Source organism: Narcine bancroftii, chromosome 1 (genome assembly GCF_036971445.1).
Source record: "Narcine bancroftii isolate sNarBan1 chromosome 1, sNarBan1.hap1, whole genome shotgun sequence".
Taxonomy (NCBI): Eukaryota; Metazoa; Chordata; class Chondrichthyes; order Torpediniformes; family Narcinidae; genus Narcine; species Narcine bancroftii.
In genome coordinates, this window is record NC_091469.1 from 233,380,270 (window position 1) to 233,403,108 (window position 22,839).

Genomic DNA, 22,839 nt, shown 5'->3' on the forward strand with positions numbered 1-22,839 from the left:
GCTCTGAATGGGCAACTAAAGCGGCATCGTCTGCAAAGAATAGTTCACGGACAAGTTGCTCTTGTGTCTTGGTGTGAGCTTGCAGGCGCCTCAGATTGAAGAGACTGCCATCCGTGCGGTGCTGGATGTAAACAGCGTCTTCATTGTTGAGGTCCTTCATGGCTTGTTTCAGCATCATGCTGAAGAAGATAGTAAAGAGAGTTGGTGCGAGGACGTAGCCTTGCTTCACGCCGTTGTCAATGGAAAAGGGTTCGGAGAGCTCATTGCTGTATCTGACCCGACCTTGTTGGTTTTCATGCAGTTGGATAACCATGTTGAGGAACTTGGGGGGGCATCCGAGGCGCTCTAGTTAATTTGCCAAGGCCCTTTCCTGCTCACGGTGTCAAAGGCTTTGGTGAGGTCAACAAAGGTGATGTAGAGTCCTTTGTTTTATTCTCTGCACTTTTCTTGGAGCTGTCTGAGGGCAAAGACCATGTCAGTAGTTCCTCTGTTTGCGCAAAAGCCGCACTGTGATTCTGGGAGAACATTTTCGGCGACACTAGGTATTAGTCTATTAAGGAGAATCCTAGTGAAGATTTTGCCTGCAATGGAGAGCAGCGTGATTCCCCTGTAGTTTGAGCAGTCTGATTTCTCACCATTGTTTTTGTACAGGATGATGATGATGGCATCACGAAGGTCCTGAGGCAGCTTTCCTTGGTCCCACTGAGATCTCTTCTGGTGGGGGAGGGAGAAGGGGGGGGGGGGAACATGAGAAGTGACAGGTTCAAGAGTGACAGGTTGCACTTGAACCAGAGATGTATCAACATTCTAGCAGGTAGGTTTCTAGTGCCAAATGGGTGGGTATAAACTAGCCTGGGATTGGGGAGGGGGTGGGGGTGGAATCCTATGCAGGACAAGGGGTAAAGAGGTTACAATTTGGTATGGAGAGGAATGAAAAAAAAAAATTAATGGGCATGAGAAAGGCAGGGAATGAGAACAGGCTGTTGGTCCAAATTGCACACATTTTTCTACTATAGGTTTGTCGGGAAAGGTGGATGAGTTTAGGGTATTGATAAACACATGACTGGTAAGAGAGCAGCAAGTTTGGCATCCCAACATTCTAGTCGACAGATACTTCAGGAAAGACAGTGGAAAAAAGGGAGGATTGCATTAATGGTCAGAGGTGACACTGCATACTGGTCAGCTAGTGAGGCTATACGGGTGGAGCTAAGGAACAAGACTGACATGAGCTGTCAAAGGTTATGGTTGTGGTGGGTTCAATTACAATGACCACATTTGGATGCTTCATGTGTATGAATGCTTTAGAGCAGTGGTTCTCAAACTTTTTCTCTCCACCCACATACCACCTTAAGCAATCCCTTACTAATCATACAACACTTATGGCATGGGGAATACTTAAAGTGGTGTGTGAGTGGGAAAGTTGAAACCACTGCTTTAGAGGGATATGGGCCAAATGTAGGCACATTCAACTAGTCCAGTAAGCACAGAGGAGCTGGGCCGAAGGCCTACCTCAATGCTGTAAAATTCTTTATTGTAAACCAATGGTGTTTCATCCCTATTTAGTTGGCAGCATCAAATCAAAATCTCAAGACTTTCTAGTGTTTAGACTTGCATCTGGAATTTTGGGGAATTTAACTGGGGCATATCCATTGATTTTATCTGATCCACAATGTACAATTGCAAATACAAAATGAATCATTGCACTTTTACTGAACTTAATTTTGAAGAATATTTATTGAATTCTAATAAACTAAGCACAAAATAGTGATACATTGGTATATGTGGTATAACAGTAAGACTTAAGATCACATTTCCAATAAAACATATACTTTTATCATAAAGCATAACCTTTATATACCTGGTATATGCAAAATACTACTAAAGACCTACTGGGCTAGTTATACAACTTCTAATAACATAATATTTAAATACAGTAACTAATAATTACATGCATCAGCTTTTAACAGTCAGGAACTGGAATAGTTCAGAATAAGCAAGGCAGCTTGAGTGGAAGGAACAGCTTAAAAAAGACTTCAAAATATTTCTTAAGGTGGGCTTTCAGACCATATCTAACACAGCAGCATCTCATATTTGGTGGTACTCTATGGTTTAGTTTAAAAGAGACAAACACAAAACAGCAAACATCCTTTTCATTCTACTTTTTCCCCCCAATCACATTGAATAATTCCCCCTCCCCCCCCCTGTTCTTTATTAAAAATGAAGGCAAGCTTCTTTGGGAAGTAAAATCTGCAAAAGGACACTGCTTCATTAATTCCATAATAAAATGTACAGTCAATTGATTCAGGAACCAAGCCGATTGTAAAATCCAATTTTCTGCATATCCCTACAGTTGCAAACATTAGGTCATAACTAATACCAAGTCTAAAGGTTTCCACAAGGTCTTTTTAAACATGTCATTTACAACTATAATTGCTTACCTGTGAAAATGTAAAGAGTGTCAGGAGATTAGCGTAGTCATGTTGGCATTTGGACGAGCTTGACGGGTGCTTCTTGATAATATTGTAAAATACCGTCTCCAACATATTGAATTGTGCCAAGAGGGAAACTGCCTCCTGAGAGAGACTTGGGTTTGAGTCTCTTTCTTTTAACAATCATCTATGGAGAGATACATATTGCCCTAGTTTTTAACCCCAATCACCTCACTCTTTTCAAAGGCATGATTTTATATTACTGAGATGTGCAGAATACTACAGTTTGTTTTATAATCATGTTTAACAAACTATTAAGAACAGCATTCAAAACAACACAATGCCCATCTCAACCCAAAGTGGGGTACCTTTTTTTTTTTAAATGCCTTTTTAAAAAATTTTAAAAACTATTAAAGAAGTGCTCAAAGGGAGAAAGCAATTTAAAAAAGGCAAGATTGCAATGCTGTAATTGTCCCCTTTTTCTCTCGGGCACTGTCATGCATCCCGTTTGCTGCAATTCAACTCTCCAGTCAACTGGTACTGCTCCTAGCCTAATAATTTCAAAATGAAAGCCACCAAACATTCAGAAGCAAGTCACTCGAGTCCAAAAATTGAAAGCAATCAGAAAAGCATCAATATGCTCTCTGAACAGAAAAAAATAAAAATCCATCAGAGCTTCCTTGCCAAGGAGCATGTTTAAAATCCAAAATAGCACCATTCATCAGTGTCTCAAATCCCGTGGCAGCACCTCTATCAGTTACCACAAGGAAACAATGCATTACATACTATTACAGTATTTCTATACATAAAATTTACAGAGCTAAAATATGAGGTTACATAGGCAATTGAAGATTTCAGACAATGTTAAGAACCAACAAGCTTAATACATTGAAATAAAATGTAAGGGACTCAGCTTTTGTCTGCTAATCATTAATGATGAAAAAGAGACTTGTAAAAATTGAAACTCTTGGGTTATACACTTCCAATGTAATAATGGAAGACAGAATGTTGCATGGTACGATTAGACCTGAAGGCCCACCTGTATTGGTTGTGATCCAGATTGTATACTTTAATGTTAACACTGCTGTTTGTTGTAATATTACCCATGATACAAATCAGACAGGTGCAGAGTCCCCTCAATTTGCTTTATCTTAAAGTTTAATAATAAACAAAAACTGGTAAGCTGTGTCACTTCATCAAACCCAAATACCAAGTTAAAACACATGGAAGAAAAAATGGTTGATAAAGACAGACTCCATCTTCTATCTGCAAAACACAAATCTGCATCCATTGAAGGAGTCACAAGCAAGACTTCTGTTTTATTGTTCCCCATCTTTTTCTCCTGGTGGATTGTAGGAAGTATTCCCTTCAAAGAAAATATAACATTAGTGCCCAGCATAATTTTTATATTGCAATATTAAATAAATCACTAAAAAATACACACCAGGAATGAAAGGAAATTACTGCACACTTAAAGTTGAAGTTTCACTTTCTTCGTCACAACAGAAAATACACAACCCATCTCATAATTAATAGAACTTATAATTAACCTTCGCTCCAAATGGCTGTAATTTGGATCCCCCAGCTAATTAAAAATCTGCTTATTGCATCCATAAATCACAAAAGTAGAATAAGGTGCAAGGTGTTCAAGCCCACAAGACCATTCCACCGTTCAATAAGGTCATTACTCAGAGGATAAAGCCTGCTTACATTTACCCCATCAATAACCCTCAATTTTAATGAACCGTTGTCAAATTTGATTCTCTGGCACTCCAGGGAATACCTTTGCATTTGTAAATCTTCCATTTTGTTTCCATTTAGAAAATAGACTGCCCACTTATTTCTTCGACCGAAGTGCATGATATCGTATTTAATTTGTTTCTTCTCTGCCCATTTTCCTAATCAGTCCAAGTCCTTTTGCATTCTCCCGGTTTCCTCAACGCCACCTGCTCCTCCACCTTCCTTCGTATCATCTGCAAACTTGGCCACAAAGCCATTCACTCCATCATCCAAATCAATGATATATAATGCATCTACTTCAACTGGACCAACATCCAGTCCATACACAATTTAAATGTTTCCAAACCATCTCAAATCTCTGTAAATCAAAGATCTGTATTTATCATTTTTGCTTTACCCCAAGAAACATTGTTTCCTTTCACAAGTTTTACTATTCCTCCAAAATTGTGCACTTAATAATACCATACACAGGAATGGTATCAAATAAATCTGTTAGTTCATTTCTCTTTGGCTTATCCAATTTATCACCATTTTGTAAATGATCTCTGAACTATTTTAAGAAACCCGTATTCTCTTTTGTTTATCCTATCATTCAATGGTGGAAAGAATTGGAGAGATAGTTATGCCAAACCAAGCGTCTATCAATCATCTTTGGCAAGGCAGCGAGCAGCATCTTCAATTCTGGCAGTAAGTGCCGTGAAGTCCTCACTGCACGTTAAGTACAGGAACAAGGATACAGCTTCAATATCTGTAAGCTGTATGATGGAGAGGAAAGTTGCAAATCTGTATTCCCATTTGAATACTGCTTGACTCCCTAGCTGACAAGTCACAAGTTTAGAAAGTTTTGTTTTAGAGCAGGGATGGCCAACCTTTTAATTTAGACATACAGCACAGTAACCGGTCATTCCGGCCCATGGGTATGCTCCGGGGGTATAGGTTAATTGGGCAGCATGGACTCATGGGCCGAAATGGCTGGTTACTGTGCTGCATGTTTAAATTAAAAGGTTGGCCACCCCTACTTTAGAACCCCAGTAGATTGTTGGAGTGGATCTTGAATCTGGTATAAAATGTGGCCTGGCACAGGTTGTGAATTATTGTTCAGTAAAGGAAGGGGTGCCAATGATAAGCCTGGTTTGACGTAGATCTGTTGTATTTTGGGTGGTACTGACCTAGATCAGAACAATATTATGAGACTGGTCCAGTTAAGCTTCAGAACATTGAGTAATGACTATTACCTGAGAATGTTACATTTCCTTTTAGAGCCATATTGCACAGAACAGGCCCTTCAACCCAATGCTCCATGCTGACCAAATTGGCAATCTGGCCTAGTCCTCTTTGCCTGCATTTGGCTCATATACCAAGAGTTTCCTATCAATAAATTTGTCCAAATGACTTTAAAAATCAAAATTGTACCCACTTTTAGTTTCCTCTTGCAACTTGTTCCAGAAACAAATCACAAGTTGAGTAGAAAAAGGTTTCCCTCAGATCCCTCTTAAATCTTTCCTCTCTCATCTCCCCTGGTCTGAACGTTCACTTTATCCATGCCCCATAAGATTTCAATATGAAATGCATGCTGCCTGGCTTCTAGTAGTTAGCAGTTGCATCCCCCTCCTCAGATACGGTGGGGGTGGGTGAAATGGCAGAGAAGGGTAGTAATTGGGACTTGGAGGAAAATTTTAACTCGCAATTTTTGAATTTCAGGGAACGGCAGAAATTGCTTAAAAGAATTTTCCGAGGCAAGTCTAAACCAGGCTAGAAATGGAAACTGCAGGCTTCAGTGATTGGCCCTGCTGAATAAATGCAGGGAAATACAGTTCTAAAATCCAGACTGCTCGAGGATTGGATTGGCCCAGATTTTTGGGCAATACTTTCAAAATTAAAATTTAAGGAGAATAAAAAGATGAACAGGTAAATTTTGATTGTTCATTAAAAAAGCATTCTTCCCCCCCCATACAAAATACACAAAAGCAAATGAATATTTATTAATTCATTTCCATGACTTCTATGCAACTGTGGCACTTAAAAGCCCACTATATTGAAAAAGTTTGAGAAGTCCCGATTATCGGGTGGACCGGATTTCTGGACTTTTACTGTATGTTACAGGGAGTAGAAAAAGTTATAGGCAAAATGGGAAAGAGCTTAGTGGAATGATTTCCTCTTTCAATATTTTTATTTGTTTCATCAAATAAATGTTACATCGATACATGAGAATAAAATAGATTAACAAATCTTATAGAATACAGATGGTATTGTAACCTGTGTTACATTAAAAAGTAGGAAAAACCTCATTAAACTACTCTAATCCCCTGCCCCCCTACAGAGGCTGGTGGTTTTTGGGGGGGGGAAGAGGGCCATAAACCAGAGAATAGTTAATCTTGTTCATTTTACAATTTTTGAAAAATAATTGAGAAAAGAACCCCCACAAGGATTTATTTCAGTCGTGGAACATTCATTTTTTCCAAAGTCAGACATGCCATCATATCAGACAATCATTGATTATGAGTGACAGCATCTTTCCACCTCATCCATATGGCCCTTCTCATGACAAGGCGAGGGCAACTACATGGGATTGTGGTGCATTGTGGTGCATGTAATATCAAACCTGTTGGCCCACTTATCCCAAAGAGAGCGTGAAAAGGATTTGGAGTCAAACTGAAGACAAGGTACAAAATACCCTTCTCGAAAATTGGAAAGAGGGGGACATAACCAGAACATAAGAATCAGTGTACCTTCTTCAGTTATACATTTAGAAGAGAGATCATCCTATCTTCTTTTATATAGAAAAAAAACAAGCACCTCCACATCAATAAAGTTTTTCTCAAAAGAACAGAGACTTGGCATTACCCAACTTCAAGTTTCATTATTGGGCAGCTAATATTAGATACATTATTTCTTGGATACATCACAAGGAAAATTTAGATGCTTCAAGAACGATCAATTTAGAAATTAAATCTACCAAAAATATACTCTTCTTTTGATACTTGTTTACTGGACTCCATACTAACTGTTAATTTTGTGGTTAAACATACATTGAGAATCCAGATTCAATTTAGGGAACATTTCAAGTCTAAGAAAGAAATGTTTTGAATCTGTAGTTGATTTACAACAGAATAATCAAATGATGTCAAGATCCAGGCTAACAATCAGGAAAATGAATGTAGTTCCTTGCCAACAATTTTTGTTGAGCACTTCCCATTTTAAAGAGGTTTAAATTCCACTTGGTCCTATTGGTTAATGAACTCCTCAAATGGAAATGAAATAACTTGTTGCACAGGTATTGAACAATGTTTACCAGTAAATATTAGAGTTTGTTCAGAGTTGTTTCTGATGAAGCTTTGTCCACAACAACATACAATTGACACATGGAACAGTCAGAGCTTTAATAAATAAACTGAACTTCATTACAATGTGAATAAATGTGTAATAGTATGCAAATTTTGACCTTTTGCAAAAAAGCTCAAGTAATCTTAATTTTCGTGAACTTCATGCCAATTAAAGGTCAGTAAACACCAAAATAAAATTCTCTCCCACCTCAAGAAATAGTTTCCATCATTCTATCATACATTTTAAAAGTAAAAAATTATACCAATTAAGATTGTAATGCCTGAGCCAATGCTCTATGGCACACAGACTGCCTTGCCAGGTAATATCTAGCCCTATTTCCACTGACATCCCAGTTAATTGGCCGTGCAGTATCCCAGGATAGGAAGCCGTTAGTGCTACTTCCACTGGGCTACCTTTAACCAGGACACGGACTGCTTTTCCACTGAAAACACTCATCCCCAGCGATCCGTGAGTCAACCATCGAATGGAATGGATGGAAGTTGTCCCTTTTCCATTGGCTTAATCAGCATGCTGGCATCAGCTGACACTGGAGATACAAGTAGGGGTGGAGGCAGTCAATCCCTGGTGTGATTTGACGCCGTCATGCTGACCGTTTTCCTTTTCCACTGGGCCCTTAACCGGTTAATTCCACATTAATTCCTGGGACAAGGTGCCAGTGGAAAAGGGGCTTCTAAAATACCTGAACAAAAGAGGATTCTTAAGGATAGGGTTTATGTGCTTTTGGAGAAATACCATCTACTCAAGGATAGTCAGCATGGCTTTGTGAAGGGAAGGTTGTGCCTCATGAGCCCAAATGAGTTTTTTGAGGAGGTAACAAATTAAATGGATGAGGGTAGTGCAGTAGATGTGGTCTACATGGATTTTAGCAAAGCTTTCTACAAGGTCCCCCACGAGAGATTTGTTCAGAAAGTCATGAGGGATGGGATCCATGGAACCTTAGTTTTAGGGGGGGGGGGGGGGTTGAAAAAAATCCAGCTTTCATGTAGAAAGCAGAGGCAGTAGTGGAAGGAAAGTATTCTACCTACAGGTCGGTGACTAGTGGAGTGCTGCAAGGATCTGTTCTGGGACCCCTGCTCTTTGTGATTTTTATAAATGACCTGGATGAAGAGGCAGAAGGATGGGTCAGTAAGTTTGCAGATGATACAGAGGTTAGAGGAGTTGTGGCAGGTGCTGACAGTTGTCATAGATTACAAGAGGATATAGACAGGATGCAGAGTTGGATAGAAAAGTGGTGCAGATGGAGTTCAATCCAGATAAGTGTGAGGTTATGCATTTTGGAAGGACAAACAGAAGGCTGAATACAGGGTTACTGGTTGGTTACTTATGAATGTGGATGAACAGAGGGACCTTGGGGGTCCCAATACATATATCCTTAGGTCACCACACAGGCTAACAGGATAATTAAGACAACCTATGGGATGATGGGCTTCATTAGTAGGGGGACTGAGTTCAAAGATTGAGAGGTCATGTTGCAACTCTACAATCTCTGGTGAGACCAGACTTAGGGTATTATGTTCAGTTTAGTCACTTCATTATAGGAAGGATGTGGAAGCTATGGGGAGGTTGCAGAGGAGATTTACCAGGATGTTGCCTGATTGGAAAATAAGCCTTACAAGACAAGGTTAGCAGAGCTGGGACTTTTGAGCATAGAAGGATGAGAGGAGACTTTGATAGAGGTCCACAAGATTATGGGAGGCATAGATAAGGTGGACAGCCAGCACCTGTTTCCCAGGTCAGGAACAGCAAACACCTATTTGTACAAAGCAAAGGGAGGGAAGTTTAGGGGAGAGATCAGGGGTAAGGATTAAAAAAAAGAGTTGTGTATCTGGAATGCCTTGCCAAGGATAGTGGTGGAGAGTGAAACATTAGGAGTATTTAAGAAACTCGTAGACAGGTACATGGATGGAAGAAGAAAAAAGTTACAGGGTAGAGAGCGTTGTATACATTTTTTTTAAAGGAATATATGGGTCGGCACAACATTGAGGGCTGAAGGGCTGTAGTGTTCAATGTTGTATAATACTGGGCCCAACCGGAGTGCTTTTTACAGTCGCTTCAATCTGGGATATTTGCAGCTTTTTAAAAGCCAACGCTATACCTGCTGTGTAAAAAGCACAGACACAATTGGGGGTGGGTGGTCATTCCAGTCCCAGCTCTTTTTAAGTACTAACAGTTTCAGAATGCCATCTGTAAAAGGGCAATCTGACATTCTCGGTAAGGAGAGGTATGTGCATCAGATTTTTATTTTTTAAGTGTACTTAAGAACAAAACATGCAAGTAGGACAACAGGAAAAATCTTTTTAACAATAATACCACTGTCCCGTTCTCCTCCAGCGGCCCGCAACTATATACCAAAGGTAAAAGGCTGGGTTGATCTGGCTAACAGCGATTAGTTCACTAGTGAATACCTGACCAGCAGGCACTTGGGGGTTAGCCCATCTATGCATGCTCCTATAAACACAGAAGTCTGAAATGAGCTGTAGATGAAATGGCTGGAACTGGAGATGAAATAGTGACACATCCTCTACTAAACTCACTGTTGATAGGAGGAGAATGCGAGATGATTTAATAAGTACATAATTCATGGTTTTTTTGTCATGACTGATGTGGGGTGGCTGTTGGTCTTTAAAAATGGACTTGACCATTCATGAATAAGATAAAATATATGAAAGGATACTGAATCGGGAACTCTACCGGAGGGTGTGAATGCTCAGAAACTGAACGTATTCAATACAGTCAGAGACCTTCAGATATTAAGCGAGAAGAGATTAGTGATAGGGAATGGTATTGTGATAAAAGAACAGCCACCACACTGATCCCACCACCCCCAGGTGTCTCTAGTCACGTGCTATGAGCAAGCTGCTCTGTGGGCTTGGCCTCCGTTTGAACAGTCTGAAGCCCAGCACCCTGCTTTCCCCCCCTTCCCCACCCCTCACCGACAGCCTGCCACCAGTCCCCAACAATAGATAATGGCGATTAGTAAGGGATTGCTTAAGGTGGTATGCGAGTGGAAAGAAAATGTTTGAAAACCACTGTTTTAATTATCCCTAATTGACTCGTTATGTGCATGGTTTCATAACTCCAAAGGAAATGGGCCAATGACAATATTTCTCAAGCAAAATATTTCAGTAACAATTGGGTCTAGAGCAGTGATTCTCATCCTTCCCACTCACATACCACCTTAAACAATCCTTTACTAATCACAGAGCACCAAAGGCATAGGAATTACTTAAAGTGGAATGTGAGTGGAAAGAAAGTTTGAAAACCATTTCTATAGATTAATACCTGCAGTAGATTTTCCCATGCTCTTTTATAAATTGTGTATTCCTGCTACAATTTTCCCCCACGCTCTTCTATTAATTTTTGTGTTAATAAAAGGAACATTTGATTGTAAATCCTCACGTCTCTCGAACCTGACACTTCCTCAACACAACAATGTTGTGCAGGTCACCAGGAGAGTCTCCTGTCGGCCCTCCACCAATGATAGATGGCAGTAATGCTAGTGAGCCAGGCAGCGACGATGATCACTGTCGACGTTACTCACCATTATCACCCCAATTTCAACTTAGCATACAAGACGGGGGGGGGGGGGGGGGGGGGAGTATTTTTCAGCCTTTTTGGGGAAGAAAGTGGATCTAACATGCTATCAAATACGGCATGTTATACCCAAAACTAGATGCAGATGTTGTTGTGTTACACATCCCACCTTTCAGCTCCAGAAAGGCTGGCTTGCTGCTTAGAAAGACACATTGACCTGGCATTACGTTCAGGGTAAATGACCAAAGCCGGCTTAATGATAGACCTTCCTCATGGCAATGTCGTGGGATTTGTGTGTAAAAAGCATAAGTGATGCATTGAAAAGGTGGTAAATTTCTTACCAAAAGAACACTTCCATCCTCTTCAGCAGGTCTCCAGATATGACGGGAGACATCAAGTCAAAATTTTGCCAGACCTTCCAAAAATAAAAAGCAAATATCCAGTATCAAAATAAGCAAATGCATCAACCAACACATTTACACCACAGGAAAGAACAGATTAACGTACATAAAGCTACTAAAATTTTCATGTTAAATGGCATCAACAGCATGTTGAGATTTGATCTTGCTCAAGCATTCAGTTGTAAGGATATGATTGCATAAAAGTAATAAAATTGCAAACCAAAATCTTAACATCGAAAAAAATTACAAGCAAATTAAAACTTCCATGAAATATTGTACACTTTATTATCCCAGATATCATCACATCATACAAAATTATCAGTAGCTGTTTTTTCAAAGTATTTTACAATAAAGAGATTAATAATGAAAATATGACCACTGGTGCCAACATCTTAAAAGTAGCTCGTGCTCACCTAACAGTGGCAAATATATTTTTGTGTTTCAGGACACAAAATTCTATTAGAAAATACTCCATCAGGTTGTACATGTACAGTCAGATGACAATAAACTTGAACTCAAACTCTAGCATGCAGGGGAGTTTTACCTGGATGAGTGTTTGAATCTTACCACGGGAGATAGACATTTTAAATACATGTCTAATAAAAGGCCTGTACAATAGTGACTAGTAAACTCCCACAATGTTTTAAAACCATCTGTTCACTAATGTCCATTATGAAAGGAACTCCGCTGTCCTCCCCTTGGGCCCACTGAAAATATCCATGTGGCTTTCTCTCAGCTGGCCTTTGAAACGGCTTACCTATCAAGCTTCCTAATTCAGGGTCAATGAAGGATAAACAATAAATGTTAGCCCAGCCAGAAACATCCATATCCTATGAATGATGCAAAAAACACTTCCTGTTTAAATTAGCCTACATGCAGTTCTATCAGAATTTGCATGGAAACAAACATGCAACATTTATCTCAAAATAGGTTATGGTTGAGAAGAATAATTGAGGTTAATTTCTGAATATTGTCACATCAGTCCAGCCATACACCTCAAAGGCAAAACAAATATTCAAGGACAGTTTCTTTCCTGCTGTTATCAGACTCCCAAATTGACCTCTCATTGGTCAAAAGGCTGCTTTTGTTTTTTTTCTCTAAACTGTATTCTACATGTTTGTTTTGTTATTGCTCTATCTGCAGTGTTTAAGTATGAGTTACCTTGCACGGAGAGCACCGACAGTTTTTCCCCTACTGCATCTCAGTAGATGAGACGAAATTCAGAGTTCGCCATAGGAGAAAGGAGGCTTTCAGCCCATTCTGTCCCTGCCAGCCCCATCTCTCCAAACCTTTCCGAAGTTTGATTTTATTGTCAAGAGTACATACACAACATCACATACAACCTCAAATTTCTTTTTTTTTCCTGCAGGGCTGGCACAAATTCTATTTAGCAGTAGGGCAAAAAAAAACCTCAAAAGACATGTACACAAGAGAAATGTAAAGTGTGCAATACAGAAAATAACTATTCAATAATAAATAACGAGGCTCTGATTCAGCTTGTTGTTTGCGTGTCTGATGGTGGAGGCGAAACAATTACTCCTGAACTTGTTGGTATGAGTCTCGTGGTACTTAATACCCCTTTCCTTCTAGGTGAGAACAAAGTGTCTGCAAGGTATCATCAGCACGTCTGTAGATGGCGTTATTGTCATTCCGAACCAGACAGTAATTGTGGTGAGTAGAGCAGGGGGCTAAGTACATACCCCTGTGGTGCTCTGGTACTGATGGAGTTCGTCTCACCAATCCCCACTGATTGCAGATCCAGAGGTGAACAAATCCAGGATCCAATTACCCAGTGGGGTATTGAGGCCCAGCTCTCAGAGTTTGCCTATCAGTTTTGAGCGGATGATGGCATTAAATGCCGAACTGTAGTTGATAAAGACCATCCTGAGCAGGTCTTAGCTGTCCAGGTGTTCCAGAGTTTTGTGTAAAGTCAGTGGCATGGCATCTGCCACAGACCTGATGCAGTGGAAGGTCCTATCCACACACCTGCCTAAATATCTTTTGAATTACAAAATTGTCCCCTGTTCTATCACTTCTTCTGTCTTGTTCCATATATTCACCCCTTCAAGTTCTTTTTCCAATCTTCCCTCCCCTTCTTAAATCCATGTCCTCCAGTTGCAATTCCCCAACCCTGGGAAATAAAGCTCTATTTAATTTTTTCCTTATCCATACCCACCATGATTTTCACAAAAAAATACAAGCCTCTGTAAAGGTTCTCTTTAGCCTCTCCCCACCAGTTGCCCATGTTTTTTTTTTGCACCCTTTCCAGCTTAATGACACTTTTCCTGAAAGTGGATGACCAAGACTTGGCATAACACGGGTGATGCTGACTCAACGTGGCATCTGCGCCCCTGTACTCAGTGCCCTGACCAACGAACCGTGCCAAAAACCTTCACCCCGTCTTCCATGAAAACTGTTGACAGAGACAACATACCAGTTATCCTGCAGTCTCGATTCCATTTGGCTAGATAAGTATAGGGGGAAAATCACAGTAAAGACCATGACTGCAAACGAACATTAGAGCAGTAGAACTTTGGTTGAAATAACATCACTGCCTATTACAGCCATTTAATTTGAAATTGAAATGTAGACCCACAAGTGGAAGTCAAAGGTGATATTTCTCTCCAGAGTGTAATAGTGTGTGTGTAAAAAAAAAATGTGGGCTGGGTTTCTGTTGTTTCCCCCCCCCCTCCCATTTCTAATCATCCTCCCCAAAACATTGTTCTTTGTAACCTTGGTGCTAACAATTCGCCAAGTCAAAAACCCAACTTGGGTTCAAATGCCATGCCAGCTCTCCACACAGTACAGTTCAGACCAAGTTGATGGAGAAGTGGAGGGAAGAGTACCTGGGAATTAAACAAAGAATAGCTTTGATTTTACATTAACCAAGTAAATTCTACTTTCTACCTTACATCAGAGAGTTTAAAGATCTACTGGAGGGGTACAAATAGATCTTTGCAACATAGAACCAGCTTGGAAGTTGCTGAGGACAACAGTGAAGGCAATTAAATATTTGGACAGGAATGGAGGTGGTGGTACAGCAGGTATAAAAACAAAGAGTGGAATCCCCAATCTCCAATCAACCAGAAACTCAAACCACCAGCAAAAAAAAAAACAGTAAATGAATTAAGTCTCTCTCCACATCTCCCCGGGAGCGCTGAGATTTTGTTGGACACGCGCAGGTTTGCCCCGCTGAACCAGCGACACCCCTCAATGCACACACATTCTTTTCACCGTCACCACTTGCGGGTTGTCAGCGCGAGGAAGGTGGCGGAGTGTGCCTAGGGCCTGACAGGGACACTTGAGTCAGAACTGGCAGGATAGGAAAAGGATATGGAGGAGGGGGGGGCTCGGGACAAAAGAGGGCAGATGACAGTGGTGCTGAGACTTCACCCTCAAGGTTTGCATTTTTGACCCAGTGTACAAGACAATGCCGGATTTTGAGGCAACATTTTTTTTTAAGCTTTGAGGATTGTCCTCTTATGCTAGCATATATGGGAAGCAAAAAACCCCCAAGTTTAAAAAAAAATCAGCAGGGGTTACTTATGATGGCAGCATGGGTAGCATAACGGGTAGTGCCACACTGTTACAGCACCAGCGATTGAGGTTCCAATTTAAATTTTATAAGTTACAGAAATTATCCGATTAAAGTGAGCTTTACATAATTAAAGTCTACAATTCTAATGTTTCTCACATTACATTTTGCACTGTCTTTTATATTGTGTATTCTTAATCCAGGTGATTTAGCCATTGGAAGAGAGTCTCAGTCAACCAAAAAATTTGCATATCCAGCATCCGTTCTCCCTGTAGGTACCAGATAATGGGAATTCTACTGCATTTGAAATAGAGTTAAACAGGAAAGTCTGCAGGTACTGATTGAGTGCAATGCACAAAATTACTGGAGAAACACAGGTCAAGCAGGTCAAGGCCCGGGCCCTTCATCAAAATGCAAGAAATTGTGCTGGATAAAGCAATTTAAAAGTAGAGGTCCTCAACCTTTTGCTTTGCACTCCCATATCACGTTAAGTAATCCCTATGCCATTGGGGCTCTGTAATTACTTAAGGTGGTATATGAGTGGGAAGGGAAGGTTGAGAATCACTCCTCTAGACCAAACAGTTACTGAAATATTTTGCTTGAGAAAATTTGTCATTGGAGTTCGGAAACCGTGCACATAACAAGTCAATGAGGTACAAATAAAACAGTGGTCTTCAAACTTTTTCTTTCCACCCACATACCACAATCCATTAAGCAATCCCTTACCAATCACAGAGCACTGATGGCCTAGCGAATACTTAAAGTGGTACGTGAGTGGAAAGAAAAAAGTTGAAAACCACTGCTCTAGATACAAAGAGCATTGCAACTGCATCTGGACCAAGGATTAGATGGTTGTAGATCTGGAGGTTACATGATGCATTTGAACACTAAAATTTTAATGGTTTTTGAAAGGCATGTTGTGCTTTTAAGACAGTGAATTGTGCAGTTATTGACCCTCAAATAAAACTTTATGGCCAGCCACACTCAACCCCCAAAGTGCAACTTTTCAGGCGCAGCCAAGTTGTGACATAATTTTACTTAATTCAGAATTTGACATTTAGCAGCTTGGTATTTAGAAAGATAATATATATATGAAAAAACAAAAATCTTGGTGTAATAAAAAAACAGGCTTCTCAAAGATCAGAAATCTATCCTCTCATTTCTTCAGACAAGTCAAGCCTATAAATGGACATTTTTTTCACTGCACATTTTTATCATAAAAGAATATTGTGGACGAAACTGCACTCTTATTACATTTGGCCTCATTCCTTTCAAAGGAAGTTTTTTTGGAGAACACTGCTTTCAGCGTCTGTCTCAGAGGTCAAACAAGTACAAGAACAGACGCGATTTCTTCCAATAAAACTCGTCATTCTGGATAATGGCTTCAGGCTGCAGGTGGAATGGAAGATTTGAATGCAGTTTTTCAGTTTGGGTTGGTACAAAGATTGTAGACTTTGCATATCAGTTGCACAGCTAATTTAGCCTAATTATCATGAATGGACAGAATCACTAATCAACAAGCCCCATTTTCTGCCAATGTTACTCACTATTCTCGAAACAGCTTGGAGATGAAAGGCCAACTATTGTGTGTTTTTAAAAAAAATATCCATTTCCCTCTTCCTTCCTATTCCAATACAACCAAGTTTAAGAAGCTCCTGAACAGGTTTTCCTCAATATTCAGAGCATATATTCATGTCAGTTGGTTAATCATTGCCACTCCTACTCTTGTCAAATCACACACCAGAACTAATTTTTTTTTTTACCCGATCTCCTTACAAGTTTCTAAATTTAGCCAAGAAACCAGGTGCTGCTCCCTTGAATTTATCCTACACCCAATATTAGATAACACCCTTTTGAAACTTCCTCCACAATAACAACTGGACCTCTCTGCTCTCCTACCCCCAAAAAAATTACAAGCTCATTTCCAACACATCAGAACTGTCTTGACTAGTTAAGACCAAAGCAACTATTCTTATCAAAGTCACAATTTCTAAATCCTTGCTGACCCGGTTAATATCAGTACCAGGTTGAACTCAACTATTTACAATATGAAGTGTCCTACTCAAAGGTGAGCTCAACTTTCTCCCTCTGTAACACTGCTCATTCACAAGCCACCTGTTACTTAAAGCCTCATTTGTGCCTCCCCTTCCCCACCCCAACAACCTGCTGACTCAACTCCAAATGCTCTTCTGTCCAGACTTTCTACTCTGTATGGTCTTGCTTTACCGAAAAATCTCATCTCACTAAAAGATTCCATCACCACATCTTTTCTGACCAACAATGGTTTGTGGCCTTCCAATTCAAATAAGTTTCTGTTAGCTATTACATTCAATGTTGTCAATAAATTATTTACTTTTTCAGGCAACAGCTGACAATTTCTAGAATTGTATCTCATCACAAGATGAATCCACACATCTTATGCCCAATCTAGTGTTGCTTTTACTTTCTAAAAAAAAATGCTTGGAAAGGATATTAGAGTTAAGACAGTGCAACTCCTGGGAATCAGAAACTGAACATCAGCTTCATCAAGAATACCTTTCAGGCATCACTCAAGGTTTTGAGGTCCTCCAAAAATCATCATATGGCTTGGTGGTAAAAGAAATTCTCATTTCCCAGTTATGGCTGGAAGTTGTCAGGAAAATAAAGAGCAAGAATCCATGCTCTGTGTCTCCATTCAGTGTTACAAAAGACTTAGATCCCAGAAAATATGTGCAGTGGTATCCATGTTCTGTGAGGGCCCCGTTTCAAACCTCCATGGTTTTAGCCTTCAACGCTCTCCATAGGTCACTTACACTGCTCAGGGCACTGTTCCTTCCTAGGCAAGTTAGGTCACTCTAATGTGCAACATCTATTCTTTGGATAACAACAGTCCCCAATAGCTACCAGCCCCAAGTGCTTGTAACTATAGTAATAGACAACAGTGGAGCACTGCTGACATACTACCCATATGAAACCTCAATGCTGCTGCACAATGCATGAAAATGAAGACCGCAACCTCAATACCTTTTCCAAGTAATATTAGGATGCTATACTGAACTGTTTTAATGTAATTAAAATGTACTATAGTGGTCCCCAGAGCAGTCGGACATAGGAGAAAGCAATCTCTATGGTATTAATCACTGGCAAAGATGAATGGAGGATCATAAAAATGTGCAACCATACTCTTCTTTCTTTGGCTTGGCTTCGCGGACGAAGATTTATGGAGGGGGTAAAAAGTCCACGTCAGCTGCAGGCTCGTTTGTGGCTGACAAGTCCGATGCGGGACAGGCAGATACGGTTGCAGCGGTAAATTGGTTGGTTGGGGTTGGGTGTTGGGTTTTTCCTCCTTTGCCTTTTGTCAGTGAGGTGGGCTCTGCGGTCTTCTTCAAAGGAGGTTGCTGCCCGCCAAACTGTGAGGCGCCAAGATGCACGGTTTGAGGCGATATCAGCCCACTGGCGGTGGTCAATGTGGCAGGCACCAAGAGATTTCTTTAGGCAGTCCTTGTACCTTTTCTTTGGTGCACCTCTGTCACGGTGGCCAGTGGAGAGCTCGCCATAAAACACGATCAATATTATAGTAAATCCCCTAGCATCTGGCACCTATGGGTATGGTAGATGTCGGATAAGTGTATTTTCCATTTGCTTGAGACTTGCTTTTACAATGCCTAACTAATGCATCTGGATTAAGCATAAACAGCTTAAAAGACAAAAATACTGTACTTACACTGAACAAGAGTCACTTGCATGAATATATAAACTTTAAAGCATTTTACTTTATTTTGTTTTTTAAAAAAATTTTTAACCGTTGCTGCTTCTACGGTTTCCTCCCCCTCCATAGAGCCTCCCAACCTTACAATCTCCCCCTACCCCCCCCTCCCTCCCAGTTCACAGACAAAGCCTCAGACCAGGGAGACTTACTAAGTAAGGATAAGGGGCCACTTTAAGAGTTGTCCCAATGACGAGCAACATCAACAGGCGACACATCCTGGGCGACGTCATTACTGTTATCACACAACTTTAATCAAACAGGTGCCAAGAGCAAAGCACAACCAAGGTGCTCGGGTGGCTGAATATTTGCTTCGGTTTTCAAAGGTTTTTTTTAAACTTCAGAGTACATTTTGCAATCAAACTTTTAAATTCATTTTAATTTTTGACATTTATTCTCTTGATTTTTTTTGATGGTTGCTTGAATTCTAGATACCAGGGGTTTGACTATATTTGTAAAGATCATCTGCAAATTGAGATTTATAGAATGCATAGGAATTTTTGCAGAATTATATCGTTTGATTAGGTGATGTAGCACCAATCTGGGCACCCCAGGCACCCATTTGTTCTGCTCTCTGCAATATTATGTCAGGATTAGAGAATGGCCACTTTTAAAAAAAAAACATAAAAGACCACTTCTGTCCTGTCAGCTGGCAAGTCTAGTTTGCTGCAAGAATAGATCAGGAAGAATGGAGTGCATTTAATTATCATTCTCTGGAAGTCATCCATACAATTATAGAAAAATATTCTCATGGTTGCAGACAGGTAGAAAAAAAGTCCCTTTTTTTGTTAGTTTCATGTCAAATATTCATGAACAATGTAGGGGTACCTCGAATGACACATGCAGGAAATTAATGACATCTGCAGGCCAGCTGGAGTAACAAAACCAAGCTCCTATTCATTCCGATTGACCTCTTTCGAGGCAAGGTTGTGCATCTTGGAAAACAAAGCATATTTTCATGTCTTTGTGTAGTCATCTGCAAGGCACTTTACATTTTCTCTTGCAAAGTCTTAGAAGGGCTTCAACTCAGAGAGTTGGAGGGTTGCAATTGCCATGACGATCATTGGACAATTGTGAAAATGAAGTGTTCCAAACAGCAAGTGTAGTGTCAAATATATATACAGCCTGACATAAGGAGGACAGAAACATTCTTTGTAAGAGTTTTTCCAGATGCAAAGCCTACGTGGCATGTCTGGTCTTTGCGGATGCACAAGGAGCAGAAAGACTACTGCCATTCCGGAGGCTCCAGCTCTTGTTCCTTGTATTTATCCCATCACTGTACTGCAAATGTGGAGAATTACACTGTGCAGATATGTGGGCATCTCCAATGGTTGGAAAGCAACCCGTAAACTCAAAATTGCTGCAGGTTCTATAAATTTATGTGAAGGTGTTTTGCTCCTACATTCTCCCCAAAACAACATCCATAAAAGCCTTTCAGCGTAAGTCAAGAAAGCAATGAAGGCTGCAAAATTGATTGCCAGAATTGCCTGGCAATTCTTCATCTCCTGCTCAAGAGTTGTATTACCATTTTAACCTCCTTGCCAAGTTTTAAGAACACTTGCAGATTTCAAGTCCCACACTACTGATGACATGACTCTTAATGAGCAGTCAACCCACCTATCCCAAAGAGGTTTCCCCCACAGGAAAGCAGACCCATTTAATTTCCAACACGCCAGTACTTTTAACACAAAACATTATGCTCCCAAATCCACATACTCAAAAGTAACAAAAAAAAACCACTCCATATCTTTCTTAGCAAGCAAAATTATAGTGGCCATTTCAGCTACCAAGGCTCAACTCTAGTATTATTTCTACACATCTCACTTTTTTACTCTCACTTCTCCCTTTTTTAAAATATCCTGTAAAAATATGTTCCAATCTCTTCTTGTATTGGTCCATTTCAGTTTAATTTTGCTCCAGTCAGCCACCCTCGACATTTCATTTGCTAAGAAAACAAGTTGGTGGTGCTGAAGAACTCATGATTCCTTCTCAACAGCAAGCCAATTTGCGATTGGTATATGCATTGTCGCAAATACATACAACTTTTCAAAACTTGGGACACTTTAGGTTTTTGACATTAGCAATGTAAGTGACCAATTTTTTTTAAAAAAGCACTTCTGAAATTAGGAAAGGACATTGAAAAATTACTGAGCTATAGTGAAATGATAAGTCACAAGACTGTACCCTTTTCAAATAAATGAGTCACAAGTTGAAAAATACTGTTGAATTTACTGATTAGATGATCAAAGCTCATACTGTAATAGTGAACTGTGAAAAGCAGACAAATAATTCTGGCAGCAGGTTAAGGCAGTCAATTCAAGGGAACTTCAGAAAACTTGTGCTACCCAGCTGAGATACTATAGACACTGCAAAGAAATCCATGAGGTAGAATATGCACCAGCTCTAATTATTTGAGCCAAATAAGCCTTTTTTCTTGGTGCATATTCTATGTAATTTAATTCAAGCATCTTGAGTGTCCCTCGTTTTAACTTAAATTTATTGACCTCCTACACGGGTCTTCCAAAAAACCATGATTTTGGCCATTTGCCTCAATATCTCCTGTTGTTACTTGCGATTTCTCCTGATCAGTACAAACGTTTCGTCACGTTCAAAGCGAACAGAATACATTATGCAGATGGTTAGCCCACTGAAGCCTCAACCGGGGTCTGAAGCAAGCGTTACCTCCTATGACCTGCTGAGGTTCTCCAGCACTTTTGTGCACTGCTCGCAACGCCAGGCAGGTTTAACGACTGAAGGCAGATACTGTGTAAGGAAATCACATTCGCACATGCTGTCCATGGAAACACAGGATTAAATTGAAAGAGAACTAGTAAGTCCACTGGTTTGGAAAATAGCAATTATACATTGAAAAAAATGATACATATTCCTCCCCCCAAAGTAACCAAAGACACTACTGGGAACTCTTGAACGAAGCTAAGGTCTCAATTAAGGAGCTTAGACAATAATAATAATCAAAATTGTGCATAGAATTGAATGCATCACACATACAAAATGAAACATACATTTGTCCACAAGTGAAGGGTTGGTTTGCATCTCTGTGCTCTGGCAATGTGCTCGTTCTGGCGATTTGTTAACCAGACACACTGAATCATTTCTGCACAGTTTTTTGGTCTGAAACGGTGAAAATCTTACCCTTATTTGCATGCTTTTCTGGCAGAGGCGGGACTGCAGAGAGGTGGGGCGAACTATTAAAAAAAACACACACACACAGATTTGGTTCAAATGTACGACTTCAGCATCGGCCACATCGAGAAAATCAGTTGCAGTTTCAGACGTGCACAATGTCTCCATCTGCACAGGCGAACGTCAAACAAATCGATACATTGGGTTCAAGGGCGGTCTGCACCACCGAGAACAAAAGAACCCTTGCATGCAGCGCGCTGATCACCACGTTAGTCCTTCAGTCCTGGTCCAACAGTCTTTTAAAACCGGATTCCTCCCCCCCAAAAGAAGAACGGATTGCTTTACGGTACAATACTTACAGACAAAGCCCTCTGCCGGGCTCCACCTTCGACACATATGTATGTGGCTCCCAAATTGGGAGCATTTTGCTTCAAACATGCACCGATCTCTCAACTCTTTTCCTCCTCTCCCCCCCCAATCTGCTTGTGCAAACTCCTCCCCCTTCCCCCAAATCTGCTTTGCTGCTTCCCCCAGTGCCCGTAGTTGGTGTGCAAATTGAACAATGAGCTAATGCTCTATGGTGCTGGCTTCGCTCCAACCCCGAGAGTGGTAACTACTGCAAAGCCAGACTGCTTACTCTGCATTAATAATCAACTCCCCTTCCCCCCCCACCCTCCACAGTCTGGGGAGAGGAGGGGGGGGGTAACAGCCAATCAGGGCGCAGAGAACCCAAATGCCACCGTTCAACCGAACCTGACACTCGAGCCCAGCCTATCCCCGCCTTCCATTGGGTCCGCTGACGTCACTTGGATTCTATTTTGGAACGTTGCTAACCTAGAAGGGCGAGGCGCTGGCTGTCAATCAGGCAACAGGCGAAGGAGGGAGCGAGCCGCCCGCGGGTGCGTTGGCTCATTGGCAGGGGCAGACCAAGTGGGAGTTGCGTGCGTGTCACGTTGTATAAAGTGG

The 22,839-nt window shown here is 40.6% G+C and overlaps 1 long non-coding RNA gene across 1 annotated transcript; it reads right to left on the reverse strand.

Annotated features, from left to right (window-relative positions):
* Nucleotides 1-1,715: 1,715 nt before the first annotated feature.
* Nucleotides 1,716-22,369, reverse strand: LOC138740330 (uncharacterized). Its single transcript, XR_011342831.1, has 4 exons — nucleotides 22,233-22,369; nucleotides 21,883-21,935; nucleotides 11,390-11,463; nucleotides 1,716-3,795 (listed from the first exon to the last, which is right to left on the reverse strand). It is a non-coding gene; the product is annotated as an uncharacterized lncRNA (long non-coding RNA).
* Between the last annotated feature and the right edge of the window lie 470 nt (nucleotides 22,370-22,839).